Below are 18,534 nucleotides of genomic sequence, written 5' to 3'. Positions count from 1 at the left end.
GAACATTCTACTTTAGTTGATACAGAAAATCTGATGATGGCTCTTATAAGGCCAAGAAAAAAGGGAGGGTGACTGCAGTTTTTAACCTTATAATCCGTAACTTTGAAGAATAAAACTCCCTAAATATAAGATGGTGAAAATAAGTTTCCTACCCTGTGAGTGCCAGGGCACGACTACTGGGGCCAGGCCAGGGAGGAGGTGAGGCAGGTGGTGCCCATTCAGATGGACCTGCCAGCAGTGCTCAGTGCAAGTGGCAGGCCTGGAGTCTAATAGCCCTCCCCCCGTCCCACTTCTCAGGAGTAAGTCAGCCAGAATCCCACTTCATTCTTTGGAGTGCAGAGCCAGGGCCTTAGGCATCATGGCTCCTGTACCTCTCACAGTAAGTGCCAATTTGCTAGATAAGTGATCAAGTGGTGCTCTGGGAGCCCTGGGAGCCTCAGGCCACCCTTCCGCCGACCTTCAACTATAGCAGTCTAACTCTGGGTTTATAGATTGGACTGAAGCATAAGATAGTTTTTGAAGAAAGCATTTCATTACATAAAATTTAAAAATAATTTTTGAGTGCTGTTCCAGATGGCAAGGTGTCAAGGTGCCTGTGGTGACTTCCCAGCAGCCTTTGATGAAAGGTGGCATTAGTCCCTTTCTCTGGGGGTGAGTGCTGAGAGAGCAGGCTTGATGTCAGGCCTCAAGGTTTTCCCTTAGCTTGGAAGGTTGGAGGTGTGGGCTGGGACCTGGTGCTGTCATCACGTGACCTGTAGCTTCTCAGAGGTTCGGTTTCCTTATCAGTCTCCACAGTGACAGCCCTTCTCTCCCAGAGTTGTGAGGATTAAAGGACTGCTAGCAGTGTGACTGGCACAGGGTACTTGCTTAGAGTAAAGGGCGGCTCTTAGTATTAATGCTACTCTCAGGCCCTGCTGGTCCTTGGTCCGTGCCTTCATCCTCATAACAGCATTTCCCCCATCTATGCCCAGCCCTTTATTGTGTGCAAAGTGATGTTCCCCAAAATCATCCATCCTGTGGGGGGAGGGGGTAGTTTAAGTTCCTTTCAGACGGTATGTCAGGGCAAGCCTAGATTTAGCAGCCTTTTCAGAATCCCATTGTATATCCAAAGGTTGTGAAGCAAGGAGCATGATTCCAGCTATTCCTCAAACATCTTGTTTAGAATCATTGACCATTTAAACCAGTGCTTCAGTCTGGCTAACCACCAAGCTGTACGGGGGAACTTGCCCAAGGGACAATAGAGTCGGCCCTACCACTAGGCCCTGGAATGTGGGATTGTTTAAACTCCTCAGGTACCTAACCATGTGGCTTGGGACCAACTATTCTAAATGAAAGTTCTGCAGACAATATATGAAATAAAGCAAAGCACAGCTGCTCTGACTGATGCAGAGCTGTGGGTCTGGAGCCCAGTGGAGGCTGAACATTCTTTCTCTTCAAATGTGCCCCTACCTCACAAAGAAGTGCCCAGGGATGAAACTGGGGAGAGAGATGAATGAAAAATCACTGCTCTGGACTGATCTTGTTTTACAGATGGAAAAACAGTCCCACAGAATATCAGGGCTGATGTGGCAGAGCCCCCCAAAGCAGCCTCTCTGGCAGAAACTCAGATGGAAAATGTAAAGTACTTTTTAAGAGAAATTTATTTGGATATATAACAAAATCTTAGTTTCGTTTGAAAAAATTCCAAGTTAACATACCATAAAATTAAAATTTTTTTGGATGTACAAGTTCTAAGGGTTTGACACATGTAAGGTTTTATATAACCATCACCAATCAGAACACAGAGCACTTCCCTTACTCCTAAATATTCTCTCATGCTTCCGCTCTGTAGTCAAGCCCTCACACCACCCCAACCTCTGGCAAACAGTGATCTGTTTTCCATCCCTGTGGAGTTGCCTTTTCTAAGGTGTCACATAAATGTAGTCATGCATGATTTGACCTCTGGAGGCTGGCTTCTTTCCCTGGGCATGATGTCTTAGAGATTCATCCATGATGTTGCTTTTTGGTGGTGTTCCATGGTATGGATATACCGGTTTGTTTTACATTCACCAGGTGAAAGATATGGGTTTTTTCCATTTTTCCGGTGATTGTGAATAAAGCTTCTATGAACATTTATGTAAAAAAAATTCAGTGCATATCAGCATTTATTTGCAACAGATATATGGCCGGTCATTTCTAAATGGAAGTAAGAATGCTGAAAAAAATTTTGAGAATAGTATATTAGGCACAAGTATCACAATTTCTAATCTGTAGTAGCTAGGTCTGATATCCCATTAATAGGGCTGGATTCATGGGCATGTGACTTATACAGTCTCACAAGACCCGTGTGTAGAAGGGCTCTCACTTGGTTTAATGCTCTGCTGGAACTATCTTGAGATTTTGCACTGGGCCCCACAAATTATGTAGTCAGATTAATAATCATAATCAATGGTAAAATTTCAAATCTCCTACTCTTTTCAAGGTCTCTTGGATGTTTACATCTCACAGTTTTGTTGTCTCATCACTTTTGTGATGACATAAATATTTTCAAGGTGCATAGTTGATAGTTTGTAAACACTAGCAAACTTTTTATTTGGGCCAGTTCAGGGATAAGATGACAAAGATGTTCTGTGAAATTTGGAGTTGGCCAGGCTTTTAACTTGCTGTGACCTAAGGAAATATTTTAGTTTGATCTACTTTTTCTTTTTTCTTTGGTATACATTGGCACCTCAGGCATTAGCTGGAAGTGAATTAAATGGCCCAGAAGCTGTAATTCTGCAGCCAGCAAGGTATTAGAATAGAATTGATTATCTGGAGGTGTTTGCATATGGAAGCAGCCCTCCTACCTATTCATTTCCATTTTAACCTAAGAGGTATGTGGGAAGCTTGTTAACACCCTTAGAGGGTTTGGTCCCTCTGCCTGTGTGATGTCTGAACCAGGCATGAATACTTAAAATCCATAAAAGAGAAATCATAAATAAAAGCAAACTTTGACAGAGGAGAAAAATGCTTCCAAAAATATTAGAAACTCCATCTTTAGGTAGTATCAAATAAAAAACAAATCCAGACTTAGGTAAGGAGGGACTTTATTTGAAAAGACTATTGCAGTTGAGAGAGGGGGGGTGACTATTACAGTAAGAGGAAAGGAACTACTGCAACAGAAGACTCTGACCATAATAATATCTACAAATGTTGCCAAGGCCAGGCAGAAAGGGGTTTCTTTTAAAGGAAGGAGTAAACAAGGTTAGAAAGATCTGAGTGTGGGGAGTGGGGGGAGCAGGGGATTGATTGGTCAGTTCAGCAGAAAATGTCTTTTTTTCTGTGGTCAGCTGATTCTCAGCAGAGGCTGTTAAGGGGTTTTGTTCTGTGTCCCAGTGCTTGCTTAAGCTCAAGGGTGGCCCACAGTTCAGGATCCTGGGGGAAGGAGAGAAGCCTGATGAAAGTTTGGTCAAGTCACATTAGTGTCCAGATTGTTCACTGGGGACAAACAGTTCAACCAATATTTTATAAGACAAAGAATGGAAATTTCAAGGGTCTGTGTCTGGCCTTGTCATAGATAAACAGTGGGGTCATCCGTGGGTTTTATTGGGTTGGCCAAAAGTTTTCTTCAGGTTTTTCTGTAACATCTTATATATAAGTTACATGTGAAAGGGTGATTCTTTGCAATAAGTTGTTTTCTGAAATACGAAAGGATGTATTGATCATCCCTGTTTTCCAGGAATACAGGACTCAGGTAAAGTTCTACATTTTCAGCAGCTAATGCAGTTCACTCTATATTTTACATTAGACTTCAGCTCTAATCCTGTGCTCTATTTGAGAGGCTGTCTCAGATATTTTTGTTTTGTTTTATATTACCCCTTAATTAAAAAAATGCCTCTGGAATTACTTGGTAGAAGTAAAAATTTTGCATGGGGCAAGACTTGTACCTTCTATTGCTGTCACAAACAATCTGTGTTGTCCTTCAACACAAGTTCCTAATACTACCTGCAAGATTTAAGATGTCACCAAAATATTTTTGTAATTGGAAACTGCTATAATTCAGAATTTGCAATAACCTCACAGTGCTCTGAAACTTGGATAAAGCTCCTTTCTAAAGCCAGCACAGAGTCAACCTTCCTTTCTTTCCTCTTTTCAGTTTTTTTCCTTTCCCTTCTCTCCCTCTAACTAATATCATTTTTTATGTTGGGAAGCACTATAGATGAATTATATTCTCTATAAAGGGTTACTATATCCAGACTTCCCAATTTCAATTAACACTAAAATGATATAGAGCATAACTTACTATTGCTTGATTCAGAAAGCAACTTAAGGAACTTTTTGTGTCATTAGAACTATAATCATGAACTATTGATTGCTATTGAGAAAACACGGTCTTAGGGCCAGACACACAGACCTATATTTGACTGTCAGTCCTCCCACTTATTGCCTATATAAATCCTTGAGAATGTCACTAAAACTTTCTGAGTGCTTTTCCACGTCTGCAAAATGCAGGCAATAAGATGTGCTAATGGCATAGTTGTGAGGATTAAACAGAATGAATTTGCATGTGCAAAAGAACGCCAAGACTAGGTACTGAGCACATGTGAGTAGCCTTCTGTAATTTACTGAATGCTAGTACTTGCAGCAAACTAGACCAGCCACTCTAGGGTCCAACTTTTGAGGAGCTTACAATCTGATTGGGCAATCATATAGATGTAAGATGTGTAAATGCATATCAATTGACATTTTCAGAAAACTCATCTAGGACTTTGCAAACTTTTATTACCGTTTGAAATTTATCTTGTAATTCGATCCTGGTGCTCAATCACAATTTAGTTTTAGATGGCTCCTTTTATCACCATCCCTCTGCCTTCTGCGTTGGGCACATGGCCCCCTTGGCATCAAAGTTTTACTGATGGAAAAACTATGCCCCTCCCCGCCTTGCACTATATTAGTAGTCATTTCTGCGGTTTCATTGTGTGCAAGGTGTAGATCTGGACAGGAATCTTTGTCTTCCAGACCTGTCGTTCTCTCTCTCTACCTGCTGGTTTGCATCTCAGTTGCCCAGCACAGACCAGTTTCACTATGAAGTGGCTGCCAAACACCAAGTCAGCCAAAGAAAACTCCCTGCCTCCCTCCCTCCACGAGTAGGAAATTATGGGTAAAAGAAGAGAAGCATCCATAAAGAAATAAATTGTGTAGCAGAGATCGACGGTTACAAACTTCTTTTGGTGTCTGCCAATAGGGCTGACCATAATTAATCTTTTACAGGTTTCGGAGAAACAATCAGAGGCTCATGGATTTTAAAAATGGAGCACAGAGAGAGTCATGGACATATACACACTAACAAACGTAGTAAGGTAGATAGCTAGTTGGAAGCAGCCGCATGGCACAGGGATATTGGCTTGGTGCTTTGTGACAGCCTGGAGGGGTGGGATAGGGAGGGTGGGAGGGAGGGAGACGCAAGAGGGAAGAGATATGGGAACATATGTGTATGTATAACTGATTCACTTTGTTATAAAGCAGAAACTAACATACCATTGTAAAGCAATTATACCCCAATAAAGATGTTAAAAAAAAAAAATGGAGCACAGAATTACCAACAGGAAGTCTATATAATATAGTTGATGTACAGTGAGCAGGTCACAGATAGTTGTGAATAATTAATTTGGTTGGGTACAACCTAACCAAATTAAACCCCCGCACTTTTTAAAACTTCTAATTTGAAATAATTGTAGATTCACAGGAATTTGCAAAAATAATATAGAAAGAGGTCTCATGTATCCTTCACCCAGTTCCTTAAGGGCAACCATAGTATAATATTACAACCAGGCAAATGTCATTTGTAGAATCTACTGAGGTTACACAAATTTTACCAATTGTGTGTGTGTGTGTGTGTGTGTATAGTTCTATGCAATTTCATCACATTTGTAGATTTGTGTAGTCACCACCACAGTTAGGATATAGAACTGTTCCATCAGTCTTGCCTACAGTCCCTTTATAGCCATACCTATCCCCTGTCCCCATTCCTAAACCCAATCTGTTCTCCATCTGCATAATTTTGTTATTTTAAAATTAAATGACAAAATGGAATCATACAGTACCTTTTGAGGCTGGCTTATTTTACTTAGCATGCCTTTGAGGTCCATCCAAGTTGTTGCCTGCAACAATGGTTTGCTCTTTTTTTTTTTTTAATTGCTGAGTGGTATTCCATGGTATTGATATACAAGTTTGTTTAGTCACTAATCCGTTTCTATTTTTTGGCTATCAAAAAAAGCTACTGTCATGTTTAATTTTGTGTGTCAATTTGGCTAGGTTATGGTACGCAGTTGGATTCCATATGGAGCTAGCTCCACCCTATGTGCCTTCTCACCTGTCCCAGGCTCTTCACTCTTAGTCCCCATTCCAGAGGCCCTTGCATGAAAAAAATGGCAGCCCCCGTGCCGGGGGAGGTTGTCTTGCTTATCCAGACCATTAGAATGGTGGTCTCTGCAGCCAGTCCTGGTGACTCAGTACATAGCTGTAGTTCTAGTGAGAACTAAAAAACGTTTCATACCCCCTACTTGTGAACCCAAATATGAATCAGAAAAGGAGTTTATAGAATGCCCAGAAAGTGCGACTGGTCATGCCTCTGGAACGTTTGGAGCATCTCACACATCTGACCTGTACAGCTGGTGTCTTCGATGCCTGTGTTCTTCCTGAGGGTGATGCTCTCATGTCATTTCTTTCAAAGGAAGCCTGACACAGAGCCCTGAGCAATGGAAGAAGAATGTTGCCTCGCAATTGTCCGTTCGGAAGATAAAAGAATATGATGCTAATTTTAAAACGAAGGACTTCCCTGAAAAAGCTAAGGATATCTTCATGGCCGCTCACATTTATCTAAACGACTTAGATCACGACTGGCTTCACACCTTGGTGACTAATCACTGTTTTCTGGATGTGGTCTGGGATCAAACATAAGCCCATCTGCCAGAACTTTGTAGAATCTTTAGAGCCACTCCAGTGGTTCAGATTCACTGCTGAAGTCTGTGAAAGCAGGGCAACATGTATGGCCAGGTCCCTGTCCTCATGCACATCCAGCAGACTCTGACTGTCTATGATCAGTTTGGCTGTTTGATGTAGGGACAGGAAGATGTGGCCAATGATGTCCTGGAGTATGTTGTATTTGAAAAGCACCAGATAAATCCCTTTGGGAGCTGGATTATGCAACAGTACCCCCATGGATACTTCCTAAGCAGCCCAACCTTAAGACAGTAATGATCCCTGGCCCCCAGCTGAAACTGTGGGAAGAACCACAAGGAGAAGCCCATAAGCCTCAGCTAACCTGATGGCAAAAATGACTCCTGAGATGAAGCACGGGTGAGGTGGCTGGAAGCAGAGAAGTCTATGAATCGGGGAGCTGGGTAGTCATCCATCTCCATGATGCTGTAGAAGGAACTACCTTGGTTCTCTCCCACCCTGCTTAAGTCTTTTTAGCAGTCTCATCCTCAACAACCATGGCTGATGGCTGGGCTCAGGTGGGTGGCTGGTATGCACAGCCATGCACCTCCGTCCTCTCCTCCCCCTTCCCTTCCTCCTTTTCCTCTTCCTCCCCCTCCTCTACCACCACCTCTTCCTCCTTCTACTAATTGCACATCTAGCTTCTGAGTCTAGATGAAAGGCAGTATGTTTCAGAGAACGTCTGATACCAGTTTTCCCCACAGCAGAGGCTGTCAGGAGCTAACTGGCAGAATTTTCTTTCTAATCACAGGGCAGGGACCAGAGTTTGAAATAAAACACTGTCAGGGTGTTGGACAAATTGTGGGTTCTGTACTTCTCCTGGTTCAGGCTAGAAGTAGGCCTGCCTTTAAAATGGCAGAAATGAAAGATAAGCTTCATTGTGAGTGATGTGACTTCCAGGAAATCCAGACATGGGAAAAATAATTAGTGTTTATAAAAGATGATGTAATTAAGAGGGTCTTTTCTCATACATGGACTCACTGAATCATCATTTGTATTTCATAGGGGAATGTAAATCCAAAGAAATCATTTATCCCTCAAAAAACCAAACAAAAACCAAACCCCACTCCCCCTCCCTCCACCAAACACCAGTCTGATATTGCTGTGAAGGTATTTTTCTAGATGCGATTAACATTTACACAGTAGACTTTGAGTAAAGCAGATTTCCCTCCATAATGTGGATGGGCTTCATTCAATCAGTTGAAAGTCTTAAAAGGAAAGTCTTAGATTTCCCCAGGGAGGAAGGAATTCTGCCTCTAGATTTACTGCTTTCAGATTCAAGACTGCAAAATCAACTCTTCACTGGTTCTCCAGCCTAGCTTGGCCTGCTCTGCAAGATTTTGAATTTTCTAGCCCCTCACAACTATGTGAACCAATTTTAAAAATTAATCAGTCAATCTCTCGCTGTAGGTCTATTTCTGGGTTTTCGGTTCTGTTCCATTGATCTATGTGTCTAGTCCTCTGCCAGATATCACACTCTCTTAATAATTGTAGCTGTGGAGTAAGCCTTGACATTCTAGCCTAAATAGAGTGATTCTTCCAACTTTATTGTTATTTTCCAAAACTGTTTTACCAACTTTAAGTTCTTTGCCTTTCTATATAAATTTTAAAATAAGCTTGTTTATGCCTACCAAAAAGTCATCATTATAAAAAAGGCTTTATTTAATTCTATTATGAAAGTCATATGTGTTTATCATTGAAAAATTAGAGACTACAGGTAAACATTAAGAAGAAATGCTGTAAGGGACCCCCATAGAAAGGCCATCAAAATGACCAGAAGGCCTGGAGAACTGCCCTATGGGTTAGATTAAACTAACATTTCCTGATAGCATCTCATTGTACTAGGTGCTATGCTAAGAATTTAACCAAACATTATCACATTAAACCCTCATTGGAACACTGGAAGAAAATATTATCTGTACTTGATTCTTGAGAAAACTGAGACACACAAAGGTTAAACAAATTGTCTAAAGTCACCCATTTAACAAACAGTAGAGCCACAGTTTTTTTTGTTTTTTGTTTTTTGTTTTTTTGCGGTACACGGGCCTCTCACCGCCGCGGCCTCTCCCGTTGCGGAGCACAGGCTCCGTACGCGCAGGCCCAGCGGGCATGGCTCACGGGCCCAGCCGCTCCACGGCATGTGGGATCTTCCCGGACCGGGGCACGAACCCGTGTCCCCTGCATCGGCAGGCGGACCCCCAACCACTGAGCCACCAGGGAAGCCCTATAATGTGTATACTTTTAAATTATATTTATTAAAATATGAATATTTATTTCTATTCTTTATTCAGGGTGTGATATATTATCATTTTATAGATTTCTATGTAAACTAGATACTAATCTTTTTTGGTTATGTGTTCACAAATAACTTCTCCAAATTGAATTTGCTTCTTTACTCTGTTTATAGTGTCTTTTGTTGTGGCGAAGTTTTAAAATTTTAATGTACTCAAATTTATCAATTTATTTTTTATGGTTTGAGTTTTGTTGTATTTTATTTAAGAGCATTTCTATACCCTATGGTCAGAAAGGCACCCTTTTATATTTTCTTCTAAAAAATTTTAAAGTTTTTCTTTTTCATATTTAGGTCTAAATTAAATTAAAATCCACTTGTGGCCTGAGGTAGGGATCTAGTTTTATTTATTTTTTTCCATATGTCGACTGAAAATAACTGCACAATGAGAGAACTGTGAGTTCAACTTTATTTGGGGACTTACTGTGGACTGTAGCCTGGGAGACAGCCTCTCAGATAGCTCTGAGGAACTGCTCCGAAGAGGTAGGGGCGAAGGTCAGCATACATATGATTGTGGTGAAGGGGTATGTGCAATCCAGCACGCATCTTGGTAGAGGGTTGCTGCTACTCATGAGGAGCAGATGTCTCCATTAATGATTTTAGTGCTTTTTTTGGGTATGAGAAGATGCAAGAAATTAGGTTCGTAAAATTTTCTCCTGAATATATCAAACTATCTGAAGGCTTGTTTTGCCAGTTTTTCCCAGAATGCCTCAGTCCTGATCTCCACCTGAACTCCTTTCGGGTGTGTTGAAGTCAGATACTGTGGTGGCTAATGACCTAATCCTTGTAGAGCTGGATGGCGAGTGACGTTCTGTAGTTGGCACATAGGATAACTGCACTATCAGGATAAGCTAGTTATGTTGCTGTAACAAACTAAGCTCTAAATCTTAATGGCTTAACACAACAAATATTTGTTGCTTTCTTATAAGTGTGCAACACTGGTGGCCATTCTGGGGTGGGGTGAGCACAGTTGGTTCTTTGCTCCACAGGTCTCTCAAAGACCCAGGCGGAAATAGCTCTGCCATTTTTTTCAGAATATACAGCTTCCTCTGTTAGCGTTGTAGGAAGGGAGTGCAGGGAGCTCCCACTCCTGCTCATATCATTTCTGCACATAGGTCGTTGTCATAGCCTGTCACGTGGCCTGACCAGCAGCAAGGTAGTGTGGAAGTGTTGACTTCAGTGTGTCTAGTAAGAGAGGAAAATTGGACATTGTTGAGCACTTAGTGTCCATCTGGTTAACTTGCTGTTCCAGCATCATTTATTGAAGAGTCCATCCACCCTCCCTCTTGATTCGTGACTTCATCTCTGTTATATTATGTAAATTTAGGTCCATTTAAGCAAGAATTAGTTTCTGGCCTCTCTACTTTGTTCTACTCTTCTGATTGTTCTTGGCAAATACTATAATTTCTTAATTACTATCCTTGCATAACATCTTTATATATGATATAGTAAGTCACCTACATTGTCCTTTTCCCTCAGAATTGTCTTTTTGCTTATAATTTTTGGTTGCCTCCATATAAATTTTAGAAGCACCTTGTCAAGTTGCATGAAAAAGCCTGTTAGATTTTGTCTGAAATTACATTTAATTTATAGATTAATCTGGTAATACGTGGCATCTTTTTTTTTTTTTTTTTTTTTTTTTGCGGTACGCGGGCCTCTCACTGTTGTGACCTCTTCCGTTGCGGAGCACAGGCTCCGGACGCACAGGCTCAGCGGCCATGGCTCACGCGCCCAGCCGCTCCGCGGCATGTGGGATCTTCCCGGACCGGGGCATGAAGCCGCGTCCCCTGCATCGGCAGGCGGACTCTCAACCACTGTGCCACCAGGGAAGCCCAAAACGTGACATCCTTAAGATTTGATTCTTACCATCCATAAATACTTAAATTTTAAGTCCTTCCTTAGAATTTTGTACTTTTCTCAATAAAATTCTGACATGTTTTGCTAGATTTATTTCTAAGTATCTTATAGATTACTTTGTCATTTAAATGGTATCTTTAAAAAATTGCATTTTCTAATTGCTTGTGATTTGTATGCAGGAATGTAATTGACTTTTTTGTATTGATTTTATGTTCAGCAAACATTCTGAACTTGCTCTTTGTCTCTAAGTTTTGGTCTGCAGAGTCTCCTGAATTTTCTGCATAGAAAATTACACACTGTTTGCAAAAAATAATGCTGTTATTTTCCTCCAATCCTTGTATTCTTTCTTTCCTTCCTCCTTCCCTTGACCTCTCTTTCTCTCTCTTGCTTTCTTCTTTTTTCCCAATCTTCTTTCCCTCTTTCCCTTCCTTTCTTCTTTCTGCACTACCCAGCACCTTCCATTTGAATTTGTTAAGCATGATAGCAGGCATCTTACCTTCTTACTGACACAAAAAGGATTCCTCTTCGTATTAGTATTCGGTTTGTAGTAGGTGTTTAGTAGATGGGTACCTTTGCCAAGTAAAGGAATTCCCTGTGTCTTTATACTTTGCTAAGAGTTTTTACTATCAAAGGTTGCTGCTGAGTTTATTCCACCAATATTTCACATGAAAAAAAGTTCTCTAACTTTTACATTTCTTCCAAAGCTTCTGCTACCTATCATTTGCTTTTATCTTTCCATTATCCTGGGGTTGACTTCCAGAGAATGTTTCCAGCTGCGCATGGCACTTTTACTAATAAGCAGATGCCTCAATGGTTTGATGACCACAGACCTTTTTTTAGGACTCTGATTCTTTTTGTGTTCTGTATTTAAAAATCTGTTTATGTATGTGGATAAAATCCAAGTACCCCCACCAAGTTTTTGGCTGATAAGAATGCTAGGGACCAACTCAGAAAACAGAACAGTACATTTAGACTGATCCTACTTATTTCAAACTTATGACAATTCAATAATAGATATTTTCATAACAGTATCAGAAAGTTTTAACTCATCCCCATGAGATAAAGCCTCTCAGTATTCAGAATACCACTTTTGCTTAGGTAGTGAAAATTGACAGAGTGAGCCAGAGGGGGAATAAGGGAACAGCCAGTTATTTTCTGTTTCTTTGCAATAGTTGCAAATACCTTTCAGTTCCTCCACCCTGGAGGCTTGCAGATTAATTGTAACCATTCAAAGGCAAGGGCATCCTTTCTAGAATTTTGTTTGTCAGCAAAGATAACAGGGATTCAATTGTGTCAGTTCCTTCATGGCTACTCTCCCATTGGTTGTTCTGTAACTGTCAGTAAGATTTCTTAGTTAGCAAGATAGCTAGTGAAGCTCTTTGGGGGGAAAAAGATCGATTTTCTTTAATAAAAAGAATTAAGGTTAAATCAAACCGGAACTCTAAATCTAAGGTGCTGTCTCCTTAGAGTTTATGTTCAGATATTTGGGTCTGAAGGACAGAAGTTTCTAAGACTTCTAGTTCACTGATACGGTGGGATTATGTGGGTGATAAGCTGCCTCTGTCATTTTATGACTGAGAGCAGATTCTATCTATGTATATAAATAGGTGACTATACTGCACTTAATCCTAAAGATTGCACTTAATCCTAAAGATTGCACTTAATCCTAAAGATTGCCTGGGTAATAGAAGTTTTCTATCTGAAAATGTAACCAAATCTCCACTTGTGCACTTCTGAGGTTTCGTGTCAAATTGCTACAGCCTGGAGTATGTTGAAATCTTCCGAACCTGTCATAATATATTAGTCCTTAATAATTTTCCTGAGAGAAAGGAAAATGACTGTATATCAGCAACTTTTCCTTTTGTGTCAAGTTTAGAAATGAACTCCTAAAAGAAGCGGACCTCCCAGGGAGCTAGGTATGAGTTAAGATACCTCCCTACCAGTAGACTGAGGAACATTGCCTATATGTATTGGCGGTAGTTTCATCATTAATAAATTCAGCAGAGATCTTCAGGTTGCCTTCCCAGCTCTATTCTTTTGTAAGTGAACTACTATTTGAAGATTTTGGGAGTGGAGTGTATATCCTGAAGTGATTATTCAGAATCCCTGCTCCTCAGCAAATGTCAGGATGCACCTCATCTAGAACATGCTTATTCCGGGCCAACAAGACTGTAAATCACCAAGTTTGAGAACTGCTGGTGACACCATTCATGATAGAGTCTTATCAAATCCAGAAACCTCAATTACTGCTACACCAATAATTGACCAAGCATGTGATGGGCACTCAGCAATTTTTGAACTGTTAAGGACAAGACTTATTCTGGCAATCCGTATGCTTTAGTTTCAAGGAATGTCTATAACATTCCTGATCCTTGAACAGAACAGCAGGGAGAAAGCAGAGTTAATGTCCATGTATCCATGAATAATATATATATTTTTTATCCAGTTTTTCAGTCTTCTGGAAAGTTCATTTCTCCAAAATTACTTATTATGTTGATAGTTTGTTTGATTCTACAATTCCTTATAGGCTCTGAACTTCCAGAGCGCAAGCACTTTCTCATATTCATCTCTATATCTCCAGTTCTTGGGCATATGGAATCACACTTAACAAATCTGGGGTGGGAAAATGTTATAAATATTAATGGATGCCTCACCTATTTTCCCCACCAGTTATTACCTGTGACTGCTACCCTCTCTTCCTTTGGACAGCTGATCAGTCTGTCTTGATTGGCTCATTGAAGAATGACGAAGCAGATCATGAAAACAAGGGAAAAAACCTTGAGTCTTGAGATTCAATCTCATAGGCCCAGATGCAGAAGACAGAGATTTGGAAGAATACAAAGGAAGTAAGAGTGCACCAGGTGTGATAAAGATTCCTCTGGTTGTGATAGGAGTTGCTAGTACCTCAAAGCCAGAGAGATCCAGAGAAGGAGGCTTGTGCCTTGCCTGTCCTCCCCCTTGTTCAGCCCCAGATAATCCTCACATATCACAGAGGGGAGGAAACATAGTTCACAGACTGAGAGAGAGGACATGACGAGGTTTTGCGTGTAGGAATGAAGGGAAATTAGGGGTGACTTTTGGGGCCCAAACACCACTCAACGATGGATGGGTGACAGCATCAAGGACCAGATATCTCTGTACCCTTAGTACTATGGAGCTTCACCCCAGTACCCACAGACACACATCTCAAAATCCTGAGTTGGGGGGCCCGAGTTGATTCAAATAATATACCCACCATCTAGTGGAATTAAGAAAAATTTAAAAGTAATAATTCTTTCACTCTATAATTTGTGGACTAAGGTATATTTACAAGCTACAAATGTTTGTCATGATGTGAATATTTACCTACATACTTTATAAAAAGTTTTTCTTTCTTATTTATTTATTTATTTATTTTTCTTTTCTTTTCTTTTTATAGAGCAGGTGCTTATTAGTCATCCATTATATACACATCAGTGTATACATGTCAATCCCAATCTCCCAGTTCATCCCACCACCCCCACCCACCGCCGCTTTCCCCCCTTGGTGTCCATACGTTTGTTCTCTACATCAGTGTCTCAATTTCTGCTCTGCAAACTGGTTCATCTGTACCATTTTTCTAGATTCCACATATATGCATTAATATATGATATTTGTTTTTCTCTTTCTGACTTACTTCACTCTGTATGACAGTCTCTAGATCGATCCATGTCTCTACAAATGACCCAATTTCGTTCCTTTTTATGGCTGAGTAATATTCCATTGTATATAAGTACCACATCTTCTTTATCCATTCGTCTGTTGATGGGCATTTAGGTTGCTTCCATGACCTGGCTATTGTAAATAGTGCTGCAATGAACATTGGGGTGCATGTGTCTTTTTGAATTATGGTTTTCTCTGGGTATATGCCCAGTAGTGGGATTGCTGGGTCATAGGGTAATTCTATTTTTAGTTTTTTAAGGAACCTCCATACTGTTCTCCGTAGTGGCTGTATCAATTTATATTCTCACCAACAGTGCAAGAGGGTTCCCTTTTCTCCACACCCTCTCCAGCATTTGTCATTTCTAGATTTTCTGATGATGCCCATTCTAACTGGTGTGAGGTGATACCTCATTGTAGTTTTTTTTTTTTTTTTTAACATCTTTATTGGGGTATAATTGCTTTACAATGGTGTGTTAGTTTCTGCCCTATAACAAAGTGAATCAGTCATACATAAACATGTTCCCATATGTCTTCCCTCTTGCATCTCCCTCCCTCCCACCCTCCCTATCCCACCCCTCCAGGCTGTCACAAAGCACCAAGCCAATATCCCTGTGCCATGCGGCTGCTTCCCACTAGCTCATTGTAGTTTTGATTTGCATTTCTCTAATAATTAGTGATGTTGAGCAGCTTTTCCTGTGCTTCTTGGCTATCTGTATGTCTTCTTTGGAGAAATGTCTATTTAGGTCTTCTGCCCATTTTTGGATTGGGTTGTTTGTTTTTTTTTAATATTGAGCTGCATGAGCTGTTTATATATTTTGAACATTAATTCTTTGTCCATCGATTTGTTTGCAAATATTTTCTCCCATTCTGAGGGTTGTTTATGGTTTCCTTCGCTGTGCAAAAGCTTTGAAGTTTCATTAGGTCCCATTCATTTATTTTTGTTTTTATTTCCATTACTCTAGGAGGTGGATCAAAAAAGATCTTGCTGTGATTTATGTCAAACAGTGTTCTTCCTATGTTTTCCTCTAAGAGTTTTATAGTGTCTGGTCTTACATTTAGGTCTCGAATCCATTTTGAGTTTACTTTTGTGTATGGTGTTAGGGAGTGTTCTAATTTCATTCTTTTACATGTAGCTGTCCAGTTTTCCCAGCACCACTTATTGAAGAGACTGTCTTTTCTCCATTGTATATCCTTGCCTCCTTTGTCATAGATTAGTTGACCATAGGTATGTGGGTTTATCTCTGGGATTTCTATCTTGTTCCATTGATCTATGTTTCTGATTTTTTCTTTTTGTAATATTGTCTTGATTACTGTAGGTTTGTAGTATAGTTTGAAGTCAGGGAGTCTGACTCCTCCAGCTCTGTTTTTTTCCCTCAAGACTGCTTTGGGTAATTGGGGTCTTTTGTGTCTCCATACAAATTTTAAGATTTTTTGTTCTAGTTCCATAAAAATGCCATTGGTCATTTGATAGGGATTGCATTGAATCTGTAGATTGCTTTGGGTAGTATATCACAATATTGATTCTTCCAATCCAAGAACATGGTATATCTCTCCATCTGTTGGTATCATCTTTAATTTCTTTCATCAGTGTCTTATAGTTTTCTACATACAGGTCTTTTGCCTCCCTAGGTAGGTTTATTCCTAGGTATTTTATTCTTTTTGTTGCAATGGTAAATGGGAGTGTTTCCTGCATTTCTCTTTCAGATTGTTCATCATTAGTGTATAGGAATGCAAGAGATTTCTGTGCATTAATTTTGTATCCTGCAACTTTACCAAATTCATTCATTAGCTCTAGTAATTTTCTGGTGGCATCTTTAGGACTCTCTATGTATAGTGCTATGTCATCTGCAAACAGTGACAGTTTTACTTTTTCTTTTCCAATTTGTATTCCTTTTATTTTTTTTTCTTCTCTGATTTCCGTGGCTAGGACTTCCAAAACTATTTTGAATAATAGTGGTGAGAGTGGACATCCTTGTCTTGTTCCTGATCTTAGAGGAAATGCTTTCAGTTTTCCACCATTAAGAATGATCTTTGCTGTGGGTTTGTCATATATGGCCTTTATTATGTTGAGGTAGGTTCCCTCTATGCCCACTTTCTGGAGAGTTTTTTTTTTTTTTTTTATCACAAATAGGTGTTGAATTTGTCAAAAGATTTTTCTGCATCTGTTGAGAAGATCATATGGTTTTTCTTCTTCAATTTGTTAATATGGTGTATCACACTGATTGATTTGGGTATATTGAAGAATCCTTACATCACTGGGATAAATCCCGCTTGATCATGGTGTATGATCCTTTTAATGTGTTGTTGGATTCTGTTTGCTAGTATTTTGTTGAGGATTTTTGCATCTATATTCATCAGTGATATTGGTCAGTAATTTTCTTTTTTTGTAGTATCTTTGTTTGGTTTTGGTATCAGGGTGATGGTGACCTCATAGACTGAGTTTGGGAGAGTTCCTTCCTCTGCAATTTTTTGGAAGAGTTTGAGAAGGATGGGTGTTAGCTCTTCTCTAAATGTTTGATAGAATTCACCTGTGAAGCCATCTGGTCCTGGACTTCTGTTTGTTGGAAGATTTTTAATCACAGTTTCAATTTCATTACTCGTGATTGGTCTGTTCATATTTTCTCTTTCTTCCTGGTTCAGTCTTGGAAGGCTATACCTTTCTAAGAATTTGTCCATTTCTTCTGGGTTGTCCATTTTATTGAAATAGGGTTGCTTGTAGTAGTCTCTTAGGATGCTTTGTATTTCTGCAGTGTCTGTTGTAACTTCTCCTTTTTCATTTCTAATTTTATTGATTTGAGTCCTCTCCCTCTTCTTCTTGATGAGTGTGGCTAATGGTTTATCAATTTTGTTTATCTTCTCAAAGAGCCAGGTTTTAGTTTTATTGATCTTTGCTATTGTTTTCTTTGTTTCTATTTCATTTATTTCTGCTCTGATCTTTATGATTTCTTTCCTTCTGCTAACTTTGGGTTTTGTTTGTTCTTCTTTCTCTAGTTCCTTTAGGTGTAAGGTTAGCTTGTTTATTTGGGATTTTTCTTGTTTCTTGAGCTAGGCTTGTATAGCTATAAACTTCCCTCTTAGAACTGCTTTTGCTGCATCCCAGAGGTTTTGGATCCTCATGTTTTCATTGTCATTTGTCTCTAGATATTTTTTGATTTCCTCTTTGATTTCTTCAGTGATCTCTTGGTTATTTAGTAACATATCATTTGGCCTCCATGTGTTTGTGTTTTTTATGTTTTTTTGCCTGTAATTCATTTCTAATCTCATAGCATTGTGGTCAGAAAAGATGCTTGATATGATTTCAATTTTCTTAAATTTACTGAGGCTTGATTTGTGACCCAAGATGTGATCTATCCTGGAGAATGTTCTGTGTGCACTTGAGAAGAAAGTGTAATCTGCTGTTTATGGATGCAATGTCCTATAAATATCAATGAAACCTATCTGGTCTATTGTGTCATTTAAAGCTTCTGTTTCCTTATTTATTTTCATTTTGGATGATCTGTCCATTGGTGTAAGTGAGTTGTTAAAGTCCCCCACTGTTAAAGTGTTACTGTTGATTTCCTCTTTTATAGCTGTTAGCAGTTGCCTTATGTATTGAGGTGCTCCTATGTTGGGTGCATATATATTTATAGTTGTAATATCTTCTTCTTGGATTGATCCCTTGATCATTATGTTGTGTCCTTCCTTGTCTCTTGTAACATTCTTTATTTTAAAGTCTATTTTATCTGATATGAGTATTGCTACTCCAGCTT

The 18,534-nt window shown here is 39.6% G+C and overlaps 1 pseudogene; it reads left to right on the top strand.

Annotated features, from left to right (window-relative positions):
* The first annotated feature begins 358 nt into the window (after positions 1-358).
* LOC101329225 (large ribosomal subunit protein mL45-like) lies at positions 359-7,286 on the top strand (annotated as a pseudogene).
* Positions 7,287-18,534: the final 11,248 nt, after the last annotated feature.

This window comes from Tursiops truncatus, chromosome 16 (assembly GCF_011762595.2).
Source record: "Tursiops truncatus isolate mTurTru1 chromosome 16, mTurTru1.mat.Y, whole genome shotgun sequence".
NCBI lineage: Eukaryota > Metazoa > Chordata > Mammalia > Artiodactyla > Delphinidae > Tursiops > Tursiops truncatus.
This window is presented reverse-complemented; position numbering and strand designations above follow the sequence as displayed.